Source organism: Molossus molossus, unplaced genomic scaffold (assembly GCF_014108415.1).
Source record: "Molossus molossus isolate mMolMol1 unplaced genomic scaffold, mMolMol1.p scaffold_m16_p_18, whole genome shotgun sequence".
NCBI lineage: Eukaryota > Metazoa > Chordata > Mammalia > Chiroptera > Molossidae > Molossus > Molossus molossus.
This window is the reverse complement of record NW_023425353.1, coordinates 28,175,061-28,191,701: the sequence shown is the minus strand read 5'-3', so window position 1 is coordinate 28,191,701 and position 16,641 is coordinate 28,175,061. Positions and strand designations below refer to the sequence as shown.

At 38.0% G+C, this 16,641-nt stretch overlaps 1 protein-coding gene across 11 annotated transcripts in view; it reads left to right on the top strand.

Moving 5' to 3' along the window:
- Window positions 1-16,641, top strand: part of TMCC1 (transmembrane and coiled-coil domain family 1) — a 206,828-nt gene that overhangs the window by 113,888 nt on the left and 76,299 nt on the right. The window contains exon 1 of one of the 11 annotated variants that reach the window (XM_036266469.1): window positions 2,179-2,238. The exons of the other annotated variants lie outside the window; for them this stretch is intronic. The gene's annotated coding sequence lies outside the window, so the exon portion shown is untranslated. Of the gene's footprint in view, window positions 1-2,178; window positions 2,239-16,641 lie in introns of those variants that run through there. 11 annotated transcript variants of the gene reach the window in all.

Sequence of the window (16,641 nt, the reverse complement as noted above, 5' to 3'; positions counted from 1 at the left end):
AGAGGGGGAATTTTGAAAATTATGTTCGAAGATGTTTACTAGAGGTCAGTAAGAAGAAAGGATTAGAGTTCATAGAGTATTCTGAGCTGGAGAAGCATCCATGAGGAGTCATTTGTAATGGTTCTTAAAAGATAGGCTGGAGAGGAGGTGATTGTATAGGTGGTTAGTGAGAGGTGACAGAGATAAGTGAGGTACAGCAGCTAAGTAAGAGAAAGTTCAAATGCCAAGATAAAAGGTTTAAATTTGATTTGGTAATCTTGAGAGATTCTAAATAATCATCATAATTAACAATTACAGAATACTGTCATGTTCATTATCCCATGTGAGCCTCAGAACCATGCAAGAAAAGCACTTCCACTTTACAGACAAGTAACCCGAAGTTCCTAGGCCTGCACACCAGATCATATTATGCTCATATAAGTTTTTGAGCAGTACTGTGATACATGCTCTAAAAAGTTCATTTTTGGTGGCTGTGTTTAGGATGGATTACAGGAAGAGAAGGACTGGAACCAAGGATACCAGTTAAAAAGCTTTTAGAGTTGTCTAGGTAGATCTAGAGTGGTGATTTTAGAAACAAACAAAATATTAGATTTGAATATTTAACAGAACCATAGATATTGTGCACTTTAAGAGATCTTCAAGGTCTTTTGATAAAATTCCCTAACATCAGGCTGGGTACACTCTTGTTAATTTTATTTATAGACGAAACAACTGAAGGGCAGAGGTTAAGTGAATTGGTTAAAGTGCTGATGTCTTCATCCTTTTGTTTATCATAACTTTTAGTGTCTATAGTTTGTTCCTCTTTTCATTTGTTAAAGTCTTGCTAACCTGAAAGGATCCTTCCCATTGTAAGACACCAACAAAACGTGCCCTATTCTACTACTTCCACACCCCCAGACATAAGTATTATTTATTTTTCTATCCCAAATACCTAACAGTTTTTAATTTTGATGAAGTCTGATTTATCAGGTTTTTTTTAAATGGGTTGTGCTTTTGTTGTTTTATGTAAAACCTTATTCCAAACCCATGGTCATGTACATTTTTCCCCCTATACATATTTTAGAAGTTTTATAGAATTATATTTAATATTTAGGCCTATAAGCCATTTTGAGTTAATTTTTATATAAGATATAAAGTATATGTTGAGGTTCTTTTAAATATTTTTTCCAGTACCATTTTTTTTTAAAGACCATTCTTTCTTCATTAACTTCCTTTGTTTCCTTCATTGACTTCCTTTGCAACTTTGGGAAAATTTAGTTGACTATGTTTGTGAGGTTCTGTTTTTAGTTCCTTATTCTGTTCCATTGATTTATGTGTCTATCCTTTTACCAGTAGCATACTGTCTTGAGAGAAAGAGAGAAAGATCGATGTGAGAGAAAGAGACATTAATTGGTTGCTTCCCACATGACCTCAAATGGGTATAGGGATTGAACCTGCAACCAGGTATGTGCCCTTGACTGGGAATTGAACCTGAGACCCTTTGGTCTGTGGGCTGATGCTTTAACCGTTGAGCAAAACCAGCCAGGGCAAGGTCACTATTCTTTTGGTGGTTAATGATAGGATCTGTAATGAAAATAATAATATATTGTTCAGGGTGAAGAGATGTTTTCATTATCCAAAAAGAATCCATGGTGCAATGTAGTATAACAGCTTTATAAGTATTTTTAATTTCTGGTATCAATCATATGTACTCCATAGTGCCATCTGTGTAATGTGACTACAGCTTTGTTTTTGCATTTCATGACTTAATTTTTTGCTCTGAATATTTCCCATGAATATATAGAGGAGTAGCTGCTTATTCCACATATTCAGTAAGCAGATACCGTGGAGTACAGATGACACTTTGTATAGAAGTCTTTTATAGAAATGTTTAAGTCCTGCCCTGGCCAGTTTGGCTCAGCGGTTAGAGCGTCGGCCTACAGTCCAGAGAGACCCAGGTTCGGTGTCCGCTAAGGGCGCATACCTCGGTTGCAGTTTGTCCCCGGCCCTGGTTGGTTGTGTGGGTGGCAGCCACTCGATGTGTCCCTTTCACGTCAATGTTTCTCTCTCTTTTCCTCTCTCTCCCTCTCTCTCCCTCCCACTCTATCTGAACAAAAAATGGAAAAATGTCCTTGGGTGAGAATAAAAAAAAAAAAAGAAAGAAAAAGAAATGTTTAATTCCTTCCTTATTCCTTATTCCAGCTCCCCCCACCACCATAAATTTGAATCTGTATAAATTACAAGCTCTTTCTAAGAGAGGTGAGTATGCCAAGAATTTTCTCTTAAGAGGTTTTATTTATTTAAAATAAATTTTTTTTTATTGATTTTAGAGAGAGGGAGGGAGAGGGAGGGAGAGATGGAAACATCAGTAAGAGAGAACATCGATTGTCTGCCTCCTGCATGCCCCACACTGGGGATTAGGCCCACAACCTGGGCATGTACCCTGACTGGGAATCGAACTGGCCACCTCTTGGTGCGTGGGTCGATGCTCAACCACTGAGCCACACTGGCCTGGCTATCATAAGAGGTTTTATAGTTAAGGAAAACAGGGGCTTAGTGAGACTTGTCTCCATAGGTAATTGGTGCCCAAACTGGGATTCGGTCTATGTTTTCTTTTCTCCTTGACTAAGACTCTTTCTTTAGAATATACCATCTGTCTCTTATCAAGTATATCTATGTAGTAAACCTGTACTGAAGAGTTGGGGTGGCTGAGGAGAAAAGTTCTGTTAGAAATATTACATGGAGAAGTGATTTTTTAAGTTTTAACAGCTTCTTGCAATATAATTCACATACTATACAATTCACCTATTGAAATTGAACAATTCTGTGATTTTTAGTATATTTATAGAGTTCTACAACCATCACCACAATTAATTTTATTTTTTTTAATCTTCACCTGAGGACATTTTTGCATCTTGAGATAGAGCGGAAGGGAGAGAGGGAGGGAGAGAGAGACAGAGAAACATCGATGTGAGAGAGAGACATCGACTGGTTGCCACCCACACAACCCCCGCTTCCAACCGGGGCAGGAACAAACTGCAACCGAGGTACATGCCCTTAGCGGGAACTGAAGCCGAGCCTCTCTGGTCCAAGGGCCAATGCTCTAACCTCTGAGCCAAACCGGCCAGGGCACCACAATTAATTTTAAAACATTTTATTACAAAAAGAAACCCCACTCATCTTAGCTATCATTGCCTAATCTCCCCTTTGACCCCCAGCATGAGGCAACAAGTAATCTAGTTTCTGTCTCTCTAGATTTTGTATGTTCTGGGCATTTTATGTAAATGGAATCATACAATATGTGGTATTTTTATAACTAGCTTCTTTCATTTAACACACTGTTTTCAAGAGTCATTGGTATTGTAGTTTATCAGTATTCCCTTCTTGTTTAAAAACATTTTTTTCCCATTGATTTTTTATTTTTTAGAGAGAGTGGAAGGGAGGGAGGGAGGGAGAGAGAGAGAGAGAGGGAGGGAGAAAGAATCATCGATGTTGAGAGAGACACATCAGTTGGTTGCCTTCCACACAGCCCTGGTCAGGGCAGGGGAAACCTATAGCTGAGGCACGTGCCCTTGACTGAAATTGAACCCATGACCCTTTGGTCTACAGGCTGATGCTCTGACCACTGAGAAAAACTGTCCAAGGCGGTATTCTCTTCTTATTGCCAAATAATATTCCATTGTATGGATATACTGCATTTATTTAACCATTCATCAGTTGATGGACCTATGAGTTGGTTCCACTTTTTGATATTATGAATAATGCTGTTGTGAATATCTGTGTACAAGTTTTTGTGTGGACATGTGTCTTCACTTCTCTTTGATCTGTACCTAAGAGTGGAATTGTTAGGTCATATGTTAACTATGTGTAATCATGTGAGGAGCTGCCAGACAGTTTACCCAAGGGACTACATCATTTTACATTCCTACCAGCAGTTAACAAGGTTCCATTTTCTTCACACTCTCACCAACTCTTGTTATTATCTGTCTTTTGTGTTATGGCCATCCTAGTGGGTATGAAGTGGTATCTTATTCTTATGATTTGCATTTCCCTAATGGCTAATGATATTGAGCATCTTTTCATGTGCTCATTGGCCATTAGTGTATCTTCTTTTGAGAATTGTCTATTCCGGTCTTTTTCCCATTTTTAAATTGGGTTTTCTTTTTAATATTGAGTTGTAACAGTTCTTTATATATTCTCTGTACAAGTCCCTTACAAGATAAATTATTTGCAGAATTTTTTCCCCATTCCGTGGGGTTGTTTTTCCACTTTCTTAATAGTGTTCTTTGAAGTTTGATCGCCTACTTTATCTATTTTTTTGTTGTTGTTGCTTATGCTTTTGGTGTCATATCTAAGAACCCATTGACTAAACCCAAGGTAACAAAGAAAATCCGTGTTTTCTTCTAAGGGTTTTATAGTTTTAGCTTTTAAATTTAGATCTTTGATTTTTTTTTTTTAATCCTCACCCAAGGATATGTTTTTCATTGATTTTGAAGAGAGAGAGGGAGAGAGGAAGGGGAGGGAAAGAGGAAGAAGGGAGAGAAAGAGAGAGAGGATCAGTTTTTTTTCATATGGTAACCTAGGTATGTGCCCTGAGTGGAAATCAAACCTTCCACATTTTGGTATATAAGACGACACTCCAACCAACTGAACCACACTCTTTGATTCATTTTGAGTTAATTTTTGTATATGGTATGAGGAAGGGTCAGCATTATCCTTTTGCATGTTAATAGCCACTTTTCTCAGTACCATTTGTTGAAAGACTATTCTTTTCTCCACTGAGTTGTCTTGGCAAAGGAAATGATTCTTAACCATTGTTGTTTTTTAGTCCTCACCAAAGGATGTGTTTGTTTGTGTTTAATCCTTATTGGAGGACATGCTTAGAGAGAGGAATGGGGAGAGGGAGAGAGAAAAGCATCAATTGGTTGCTTGCTCCAAATGGATGAAACCCACAACCTAGGTATGTGCCTTGACCAGGAATTGAACCCGCAACCATGCTCCAAACAACTGAGCACCTGGCCAGTGCCATAACCATGTTTTCAAAGGAGAGATATAAATGGCAGAATTGAAAGTATTCTAAGTAAATTACGTTGAGAGGGTGAGGTCAAGATATTTAGACCAGAGAGTCCTTTGCCTATGGCTGACAGTTGGAAACCATAAGTAATAGATGAAACATCTGCTGAGAAGGAATTACAATACGGAATGAGAAAGTGAAGTTGTAGTGGTAGATGCCTATCATGAAATGACCTGATGGTCTCAACCTTTTCTGTTGAATTAAGTCATGGAATCTTCAGTGAATAGGATGGGTATATTAGAGAAACTTTGAGAGAAATTTAGTATGAAAAAACCGCTGTAAATTTATAAGATAAAGAAAGCTAATATAGTCCAGCCAGAGTGGCTCAATTGGTTGGAGGGAGTGTTGTCTCATTCACCGAAAGGTTACCAGTTCGATTCCCAGTCAGGGCTGTGGATGAAAAGTGGCCACATGCTGTCCTGGCTGGTTTGGCTCAGCAGTTAGAACATCGGCCTATGGACCAAAGGGTCACAGGTTCGATCCCCGGCCCTGGTTGGGGTCATGTGGGAGGCAACCAATCAGTGTGTCTTTCTCACATCAATGTTTCTCTCTTTCTCTCTCTCTTTTTCTCTTTCTTCCCCTCCCTCAGTCCCTCCCTCCCTCTAACTCTATCTAAAAAAAAAAAAAAAGTGGAAAAATATCCTAAGGTGAGGATTAACAAAAAAAAAAAAAAGAAGGAAAGAAAAGGGGCCACATGCTAGCCTGACAGGCTCAGGGAAGGCCTGTGTGGTGGCCTTGCAAACTCAGAGACCTAATGTAACCACAAAGGATGGTGTGAAGTAAAACCTTTTTAACTAAAAGCAGTTTATGGTAGGTAGTCATGTCCTAGGTTAGAATCTTCCCTGACAAAAGTCATTCTTGACCTTAATTAATCCTGTTTATTGTCTTTTGCATATGTGATAACATTCCTTTGGAATGTCAAGGTAACTCCCCTTTTTCCAGACCCCTCAGGGCACAACCAGTGCACCATAAATCCTCTCATTATTTTTGTTATCATGTTAGTTGTTGACTGTTAATTGTCCTGTACTCACTCACCGATGTAAAAGATGTACCCTGTCTCCCTGGCCAGTTTGGCTCAGCAGTTAGAGCGTCGGCCTGCAGTCCAGAGAGACCGGGGTTCGGTTTCTGCTAGGGGCATGTACCTCAGTTGCAGTTTGTTCCCGGCCCTGGTTGGGTCGTGCGGGTGGCAGCCACTTGATGTGTCCCTTTCACATCGATGTTTCTCTCTCTCTCCCTCTCTCTCCCTCCCACTCTATCTGAACAAAAAATGGATAAAAATGTCCTCGGGTGAGGATAAAAAAAAAAAGATGTATGTGTCTATCATTCTACTTTTCATCCAAACCAGATGTTTTCCCCCCTTTGCTTTCTCCTACTTCTTTAATCTATCACCAGTGGATTTTATGTAATTTACTTTCATCTTCTCCTTTGATTATAATGTGTAAAATAAGGTGCAAAACTGCCATTCTGTGGAGCATTATCCCAATCAGTTGAGATTTTGGTTCCTGCCAATTGTCAACAGTTTGGCTCAAATAAACTCACAAAAATTCTCTATAGATTTGAATGTTTTTTATGTTGACAAAGCACATACTTGGGTTGCAGGACGCCTAGAGAAGACAACCAATAGATATTTCTCAATCGCATCATTGTTTCTCTCTCTCTCTCTCTCTCTGCTTCCCTCCTTCTCTCCCTCCTTTCCTCTCTCTAAGCATGTCCTTAGGTGAGGATTTGGAGATGGTGGGGGGGGGGGGGCAATATAAAAAGAATGTGGCTCAACTGTCTCTCTCTTCCCCTGCCTTTCCTCCTCTCCTTGCTCTAGGTGTGTTTTCTTTGCCCCCCCGCAAGCTCCAAGGGCCCTTCTAAAAAATTTAAAAATAAAAATAAAGAATGTGGTTTGAGATAGAGCATGAGAAATATGTTATAATTTTATTTTCTCCAAATAAGCACAGAAGCAGTGTAGGCAATGAACTGAATGGCAAAATACTGGAAAGAATGTTAGTGAAGAGTCAGAATTCCTTCATTCTGATCCTAATCTACACTAGGTGTGTAACCTTGAATAAGTTACTTACCCTTAGAATAGTATTTGACATTTTCTGAGGCCCTACCATAGTCAAGACTTTGTGCAGGCTTCAGTTTCCTCTCTTGTAAAATGGAGATGATGTCAGATTAATTACTTTGAAAACTTTTGAAAGAACTATATACAAAGAAGGGATTATTATGCTTGAAATTTGAAAATTCAATGTAGTAGTAGTAGGAACAGCTGATAGTATGTGTGTCTATGCTCAAAAGAATTCTGAAAGGTATGTCAAATCCTTATTTTGATAATGAAGAAACTGATGTTCAGTAGTTATGAAAGTTGTACAGTCAGTAAGCAGTAGAACAGTTATTCTAATCCAGTTCTACATGATTTCTTTGTACCACCTTGACTTTGGCTTGAAAGATCCTAATGCGTGAAGGGAGATGGTGTGGAGGGAATAGGGTAGCACCAATGAGATTTAAATTAGACATATGTAAGCTTAAGATGTAATTCCAAAGGGTCAATGAGTCCTAAGATTGATGATCTCAGAGGTGAGGTGGAACAGTATCATATGTTAAGGTCAAAGGTACATCCCATTTGATTAACTTGTAAGTCCCAGAAAGAGCTAGATGTTATGAAGTACAGTTGTTCATCCTTGTGCCTGCCGGAATCTTGGAAATTTTTACCCAGGAGACGGAGGAAGACAGAACACCAGTGAGATAATGAAGTCAAGATGGAAAGCAGAGGTAAATACAAAAGCCAAAATAATACTGCAGCTTGTGGAGATAGGTAGACTTTGCCTTGAGCCATGAGGCAGTCACTTCTTAGAATTAATTCTCATGTTTATAACCTTTTAAAAATTTTTATCCTCACCTGAGGATATTTTTCTATCATCAGATAGAGTGGGGAGGAAGGGAGAGAGAGGGAGAGAGAAGAACATTGACATGAGAAACACACATCTACTGGTTGCCCCTACACAACCCAACCAAGGCTGGGGATGAACCACAATGGAGGTACATACCCCTGACCGGAATCGAACCCGGGACTCATTGGTCCACAGGTCAATGCTCTAACCGCTGAGCAAAACTGGCCAGGGCTCATATTCATATCCTTTGAAGATCCTTTTCATCTCACCAATAAGGTGCCTGTGGTTAATTTCTAAATGTCATGTAGCTAAGCATCTCTTGAATATTTCATCTCTGATTTTCTCAGCCCCTTGCACTCTTCTTAACCTTTTCATGGTTGGATTGAGAAACATGATTATTTGGGAATAGAAAACCAATAGACCAGAAAAAGAATACAGAAAAGAGTACAAGAAAGGAACAGAACAATTTTTATTCTTTGATTTATCCTGTGCCATTATCTTCTTAATAGCAGGTACAAAGTTCAAGCTTTTTTTTTTTTTCTTTTAATCCTCACCCAAAGATATTTTTCCATTGTTTAGATAGGGTGGAAGGTGGGGGGAGAGCGAGACATCAATTTGTTGCCTCCTGCACCACCCCAACTGGGGCTGAGGATCAGACCTGCAACCCAGGTATATGCCCTTAACCAGTAATCAAACCCACAACCCTTTGGTCCATGGGTCGATGCTCTAACCACTGAGCAAAAACAGCCAGGGCCATAGACATGCTTCTTTATGATGGAGTTTAGATGTTGGAGATGTCGTCAACTGGCACAAGGGAAGCAGGGAACTTTGAACTCCAATTCTGATTTGCAAACTTTCAGTTTCTGCATAGAAATCTATGCTTGATGTTTGTGAGAACAGATGTGTGGTGGAAATATATACTTATAGCAAAGGTAACTAATGTACAGGATGGGCAAAAGGAGATTTACAGTTGTAAGTGAAACACAGAATTTAATCTTTGATTATTATTTATTTATTTTTCTTTATTGAATTTTAGAGAGAGAGGAAGGGGGAGGAGTGGGAGATAGAAACATCGATGAGAGAGCATCAACTTCCTGCCTCCCAAGTGGGAATTTGCCCCACAACCCGGACATGTGCCCTGACCGGGAATCGAACCAGTGACCTCTTGGTGCATGGGTCGATGCTCAACCAACAAGCCACACCAGCCGGGCTATTATTTATTAATTACTGTATTATTTTCCATATGAACAACTGTAAATCTACTTTTCCCCACCTTGTATATTGAGTCCATGCTTTATGTGAAACAGTCTGAAGCACTTGAAGATGAAGTAAGAGTTTCAGAGGTCTGAGAGGCCTTAGCTGTTTTTGTTTATACTGTTCTGCTTCCCAGAAATGGCAGAACTGGGATTCGGAAAAAAGAACAGTTGACTTGAGAATCATTATTTAAGAGAAGGTAATGCTGTGTGCTAATTTTGCATACACATGTGTGTACTGGGGTATTTAATAAATGATGGGGAGTAGGAAAAGAGGGAACCAAACATATGATTATTTTTTGTTGTTGTTATTAATCCTAACCCGAGGATGTTTTTACATTGATTTTAGAGAGAGAGGAAGGGAGAGAGAGAAACAACCTGATTTGAGAGAGAAACATTCATCAATTACCTCCCAGACACACCCGACCAGGGATTGAACCTGCAACCTAGATAGGTACCCTTAACTAGGAATTAAACCCGCAACCTTTTGGTGTATATGACAATGCTCCAACCAACTGAACCATCCCGCCAGGGCTCCATAGAATTTTAAGATGACCTACAATCTCATAACAGTGTTCAGAATGTCCAGCGTACAATAAATTACTTGACATTTGAAAAAAAAAAAAATCAGAAAAATGAATGCATATGGAAAGTAGGTCAAAGATACTAGTACCAAGAAACTACAGACATAAATATTATATGACAAAGACTCTAAAGCAGTTACTATAAAACTGTTCTAGCAAGTAAGGGTAAACACTGTTGAAATGAACAGAAAGAAATAAAGTCTCAACAAAGAAATAAAGGAGAAAAAGAACAAAATGGGAATTTTAGATTTGAAAAATACAGTAACTGCAAAAGAATTCACTGGATGAGATCAGTTGCAGAAAATGACAGAAGAAAGAGTCAGTGAATATGAAAATAGATAAATAGAAATGATCCAATCTAAAGAAAAACAAAAAATGAAAAAATAATTGAAGAGAAACTTAGAGACTTGTGGGGCAACGACAAAGGTCTAACATGTCATCAGAGTTACAGAATGAGGTGAAGGAGTGGTACAGAAAATTGATTTGAAGAAAAAACGCCTGGAAACTCCCCAAATTTGGCAAATGACCTAAGCCTATAGATCAGTAGTTCTCAACCTGTGGGTCGCAACCCCTTTGGGGGTCAAACGACAGGGGTCGCCTAAGACATAACAGTAGCAAAAGTATAGTTATGAAGTAGCAACGAAAATAATTTTATGGTTGTGGCTCACCACAACATGAGAAACTGTATTAAAGGGTATTAGGAAGGGTGAAAACCACTGCTAGAGATTCAAGAAGCTCAGGAAAACCTAAACAGGATAAATACAAAGAAACCCATACCCAAACATATTGTAACTCAAATGATCATAACACCAAAACTAAAGACAAAGAAAAAAATGAAAACAGCGAAAAAATGATACAGTGCTTACAGAGGAACAACAATTAAAATAATTGCATATTTGCCTAGCCGGTGTGGCTCAGTGGTTGAGCATCAACCCATATACCAAGAGGTCACCGGTTCAATTCCCGGTCAGGGCACATGCCCAGGTTGTGGTCCTGATCCCCAGTCGGGGGCTTGCAGGAGGCGGCCAGTCAATGTTCTCTGTCACTGATGTTTCTATCTCTCTCTCCCTCTCCCTTCCTCTCTCTAAAAATCAGTAAAGAAAAACATTTTTTAAATAAAATAATTGCATATTTTTTATCAGAGATCTTGGAAGATGAAAGGAAGTGGAATTACATTTTTAAAGTGCTGGGAGGAGTGGACAGAAGGACATCAACATAGGTTTTATATCCAGCAAAAATTTCATTTAGGGATGAGGGTAAAATAAAGAAATTCTCCAATGAAGGGAAAACTAAAATAATTTGTGGCCAATAGACCCTGCTGTAAATTGCTAAAGAAAGTTCTTAGGACAGAAGGAAAATTAGAGCATCAGGAATGAAGGAAAAGCAACAGAAATGGTTTATACCTGGGTGAATATTTATACTTCCTTTGAACTCTTCAACTAACAACAAAACATTATAAAATTGCATGATAGGATTTTCATTGTATATAGATATGATACATAAGTAGGGAGGGTTGGTTTGTATCTTCCAGTTGAAGTTGTAAAATATTGAATTTAAGAAGTCTTTGAAAAGTTACACATGTATTTTGTGATCCCTAAAGCAATCACTTAAAAAATCTTTACAAAAAAATATAGTCATAAACACAATAGATAAATTAAAATGAAATCCTAAAAAAGTGTTCAAATAACCCAGCAGAGGCAGGAAAGGAGAAAAGAATGGAATGGAAAAACAAATAATAAAACAGGAGATCTGAATTCAAACATATCAGTAATTTACATTAAATGTAAATGGTGTCAACATGGCAATTAAATGACAGATTGTCAGAATGGATTTTTAAGCACAGTCTGATTATCTTTTGTTTATTAAAAAATCCATTTCAATTATAAATGATATAAGTAAATTACAAGAAAAAGAATGGAAAAAGATATGCCATGAAAACACAAATCAAAAGAAAGATAGAGTGGCTATTAATGTCAGATAAAATAGACTTTAAAGCAAAGGAATAAAGATAATACATAATGATTAAAAAGTAATTTCACTAAGAAAACAATAGTCTTTAAACTCTTTTAATTTTTTTTTTTTTTTTTTTAGAGAAGAAAGGAAAGAGAGCGAAACATCAATGTGAGAGCAAAACATTGATCAGCTGCCTTCTGCGCACACCCTCTACCAGGAATTGAGCCCAAAACCTGGTCATGTGCTCTGACTGAATTGAACTGGTAACCTCTCAGTGCACAGGACGATGCCCAACCAACTAAGCCACACCAGCCAGGGCAAAAGCTTTTAAAATGTATTAAATGCTTTCTTAACAACAGAGATTCAGTATAGTGGAAGGAAAATGGGCAGAACTGAAAAGAGAAATGAATCCATAATTATAATTAGGGACTTCAGCACTCCTCTCACAATGATCTATAGAACCTAGTAGGCAAAAAATCAGTAAGGATATTAGGAGAACTAAACAGCATCTTCCACCAACTGAATTTTTTTGTATGGAACACTTCAAAGAGTGGCACAATGCATATTTTTTTTTCAAGTATCCATGAAATATTCATCAAGGTAGGTCATATCATGGGTCATAAAATTAACCCCAAATAAATGTAAAAGAATTGAAATAAAGTATGTTCTTGAACCATAGGAGAGTTACATTAGGAAACAACAGTAACAAAGATAACAGGAAAATATCCAAACATTTAGAAATTAAACAACATACTTTTAAATAATCCATGGGTCAAAGAGGAAGTCTCAAGGGAAATCAGGAAATATTTTGAGCTATGAAAATATATAAAAATTTAGAGGATGTTTAGCTAAAGTAGTGCTTAGAGGGAAATTTGTAACACTGAATCCTTATATTAGAAAAGAAAGGTATCAATTCAATAACATAAACATCAGTCTTAACACACTAAAAAAGAAGAGTAAAATAAACCCAAAACAAGCAAGAAGGAAGGAAATAATAAAGATAAGAGCAGAGTTAATGAAACCTAAAATAGGGAAACAGCAGAGAAAAACAGTGAAAACAAAAGCTGATTCAGAGAAAAGATTAATAAATTGAGAAATTTCTAGCAAAATGATAAAATAGAAGACACAAATTACTAATGTTGAGAATGAAACGAGAATATCACTACAAACCCCACAGACATTGAAAGGATAATGAGCCACTATTGACAACTCTACAAACATAAATCAACAACTTAGACGAAGAAGACCAATTCTCAAACAATAAACTACTAAACCGGCCAGGGCGAAACTTTTCATTTTAAGATTGGAAAGAAGACAAGAATCTCCTCTTAACAAAAAATGGAAAAATGTCCTCAGGTGAGGATATATATATATATATATATATATATATATATATATATATATAAAATAAAAGAATCTCCTTTTAGTCTACTCCTATTTAACATTGTACTTGAAGTCCTAGCGAGTACAAAAAGGCAAGAAAAAGAAATCAAAGGCATACAAACTGCCCCTACTAAAGCTACATGACTGTCTACATAGGAAATCCCAAGGAATCCACAAAACACTCCTAGAACTAGTAAGTGAGTTTAGCAAGGTTGAAAGACAATGTCAGCCTACACAAACTAGTTGAGCTTTTATATTCTTTGCACTAAAAGATTGGGGTGGGGTTACTATTTATAAAAGCAGCAAGATGGAAATACTAAGTGTAATAATATAAAAATCATATACAGGATGATCTGTATGTTGAAATGCTAAAGCACTGATGAAAGATATTAAAGAAGGTGTAAATAAATACAGAAATATATTCGGGGATTGGCAGATTCAGCATAGTAAATATGTCATTTCTCTCCAGTTGTCACATAGATTTAATGTAATTCCAATAAAAATCTCAGCAAGATTTTTTGTTAATTATAGGCTAACTTATTCTTAAATATATATGGAACTAGAATTGTCAAACCAATCTTAGAAAAGAAGAGTAAAGTTGAGTGAATTATTCTACACAGTTTTAAGACTTTTATAAAGCTACAGTAATTAAGATGGTATCATATTAACCAAGGATAGATACATAGATTAATGGAACAGAACAAAGTCCAGAAATAGAACCACATATATATTTCCATTTCTTTTTTTTTTTTTTTTTCCTTTATTGATTTCAAAGAGGAAGGTAGAGGGAGAGAGAGATAGAAACATTGATGAGAGAGAACATCGAATGGCTGCCTCCTTCATGCCCCCCACTGGGGATTTGGCCCACAACCTGGGCATGTGCCCTGACCAGGAATGGAACTGGTGACCTCTTGGTGCATTGGTCGATGCTTAACCACTGAGTCACACAGGCTGAGCTCCAATTCATTTTTTATAAAAATGCAGACAATTCAAAGGAGAAAGGTTAGTGTTTTCCCAAAAAGGTGTTGGAAAATTCAACATTCCTGTGCATAAACATGAACCTCCACCTAGACCTCATACCATATACAAAAATTAGGACAAAGTAGATAATAAATTTATGTGTAAAACATAAAACTTTAGAAGAACTCATAGAAAATGAGTTGGATTTGACCATGGATAAGACAAAAAGCATGCTACAGCCTAGAAGAAAAATTTGTAAATCACATATCAGACAAAGGTCATATATTTAGAATATATTTTAAAAAAAAATTTGTCAAGACACCCTGGCCAGTTTTGCTCAGTGGTTAGAGTGTCGGCCTGCAGTCTAGAGAGACCTGGGTTTGGTTCCCACTAAGGGCATGTACCTCAGTTGCAGTTTGTCCCTGGCCCTGGTTGGGTTGTGTGGGTGGCAGCCACTCGATGTGTCCCTTTCATGTTAATGTTCCTCTCTCTCCCTCCTATTCTGTCTGAACAAAAAATGGAAAAATGTCCTCAGGTGAGGATAAAAAAAAAATCTGTCAAGACTGACCAGTAAAAAGACAACCCAATTAAAAAATAATAAAAAATTTTAAATAGTCCCTTTTCCAAAGAGGATGTATAACAGCAAATGCAAATTAAAACCATGATGAGATACCTCTAAATAAGTGGCTAAAATGAAAACTGACAATTCCAAATGTTGACAGTGATACAAGAATAACTGGAGCTCTTATTCATTGCTTATAGGAAAGGAAAAGGGTACAACTACTCTGAAAAACAGTTTGGTGATTATCTTTTTAAGTTAAATATACATTGACCAGGTGACCAACAAATCCATCCCAGGGTTTTGTTTTGTTTTTTTAATCCTCACCCAAAGACATTTTTGTATTCATCTTTAGGTAGAGCAGGAGGGAGAGAGGGAGGAAGAGAGAGAGAGAGAGAAACATTGACGTGAGAGAGACACATCAACTGGTTGCCACCCACACGTCCCCAACCAGGGCCGGGGACAAACTGCAACCAAGGTAGATACGTGCCCCTAGCGGGAACTGAACCCGGGTCTCTCTGGTCCGCGGGCCGACACTCTAACCACTGAGCCAAACCAGCCAGTGCCATCCCAGGTTTTTAACTTACAGAAATGAAACTTATATTTCCACAAAATCTTTTACGCTAATGTTTAGAGCAGCTTTATTTATAATTGCCCCCAAATAAACCATTCAAATAAATGCCCTTCAGCAAGTGAATGGGTAAACAAACTGTGGTACATCCATACAATGAATTACTACTTAGCAATACAAAGAAATGAACCATTGATACATAAAACATAGTGGATACATTTCAGAGGCATTATGCTGAGTGAAAGAAATCATCTCAAAAAGTCGTATACTGCATGATTCTGTTTATATCATATTCTCAAAATGACAAAACTGGTGGAGAGAATGGGTTATGGATTAGCAATGGTGTTAGGTATGACTACACAAGGGTCTTTTCATTTGTTTGTTTGTTTTAATCCTCACCTGAGGACATTTTTTTATTTATCTTCAGATAGAGTGGGAGGGAGGGAGAGAGAGAAACATCGACATGAGAGGGACACATTGACTGGTCACCTCCCGCACAACCCCTACCTGGGCTGGGGATGAACAGCAACCCAAGTACGTACCTTTGACCAGAATTGAACCCGCTACTCATTGGTCCGTGGGCTAATGCTCTAACCACTGAGCAAAACCAGCCAGGGCCAAGGGGGATCTTTTATTTTATTTTTTTATTCTCACCCAAGGACTTTTTTTGTTTGTTTTTTGTTCAGATAGAGAGAGAGAAACATCGACGGTGAAAGGGACACATTGAGTGGTTGCCACCCACATGACCCAACCAGGGCCGTGGACAAATTGCAACCAAGATACATACCCTTAGCGGGAACCAAACCCGGGTCTCTCTGGACCGCAGGCTGACGCTCTAACTGCTGAGCCAAACCAGCCAGGGCCAACGTGGTCTTTTAGAGTGATGGAATGTCTCTGTATCCTGATTGTGCTGGTGGTTATGTGAATCTGTGCATGTTTTAAAATTCATAGAACTGTACACATTTTTAAGCAATCAGTTTTGTGTTAATTTAAAACATTTTTTAAAACTTACTGGCATAAAGTAACAACTCATTTTTTCATGAGTCTGTGAACTGACCAGGTGGTTCTGTTTTACATTGTGTTGGGTGGGATATTGGGATGCCTGTAAGATAATGGCCTCACTCCCGTGGTTAGCAGTATTAGCCACTGACTCAAGAGTTCAGCTATAGCTCTTGACCAGGGACCTTGATTCTCTTACTTTTAGTACTTTCTACTTGGTTGGGCTTTTTTGCAGTATGGCAACTGGGTTCTGAGGAATGTTCATAAAGAACACTTACCAAGCACTTATCAAGTCTCTGTATCTGAAGATGAGGCTTGATAAAGCTTCATTTGCTATAGTTAGTCGCATGGCCAAAGGCCGGGATCAGTGTGGAAAGAAGACTGCACAGGGCATGAACACCAGGGGTGTTGGCTCATTAGGGACCTCCAAATTACTGTGTATCACAG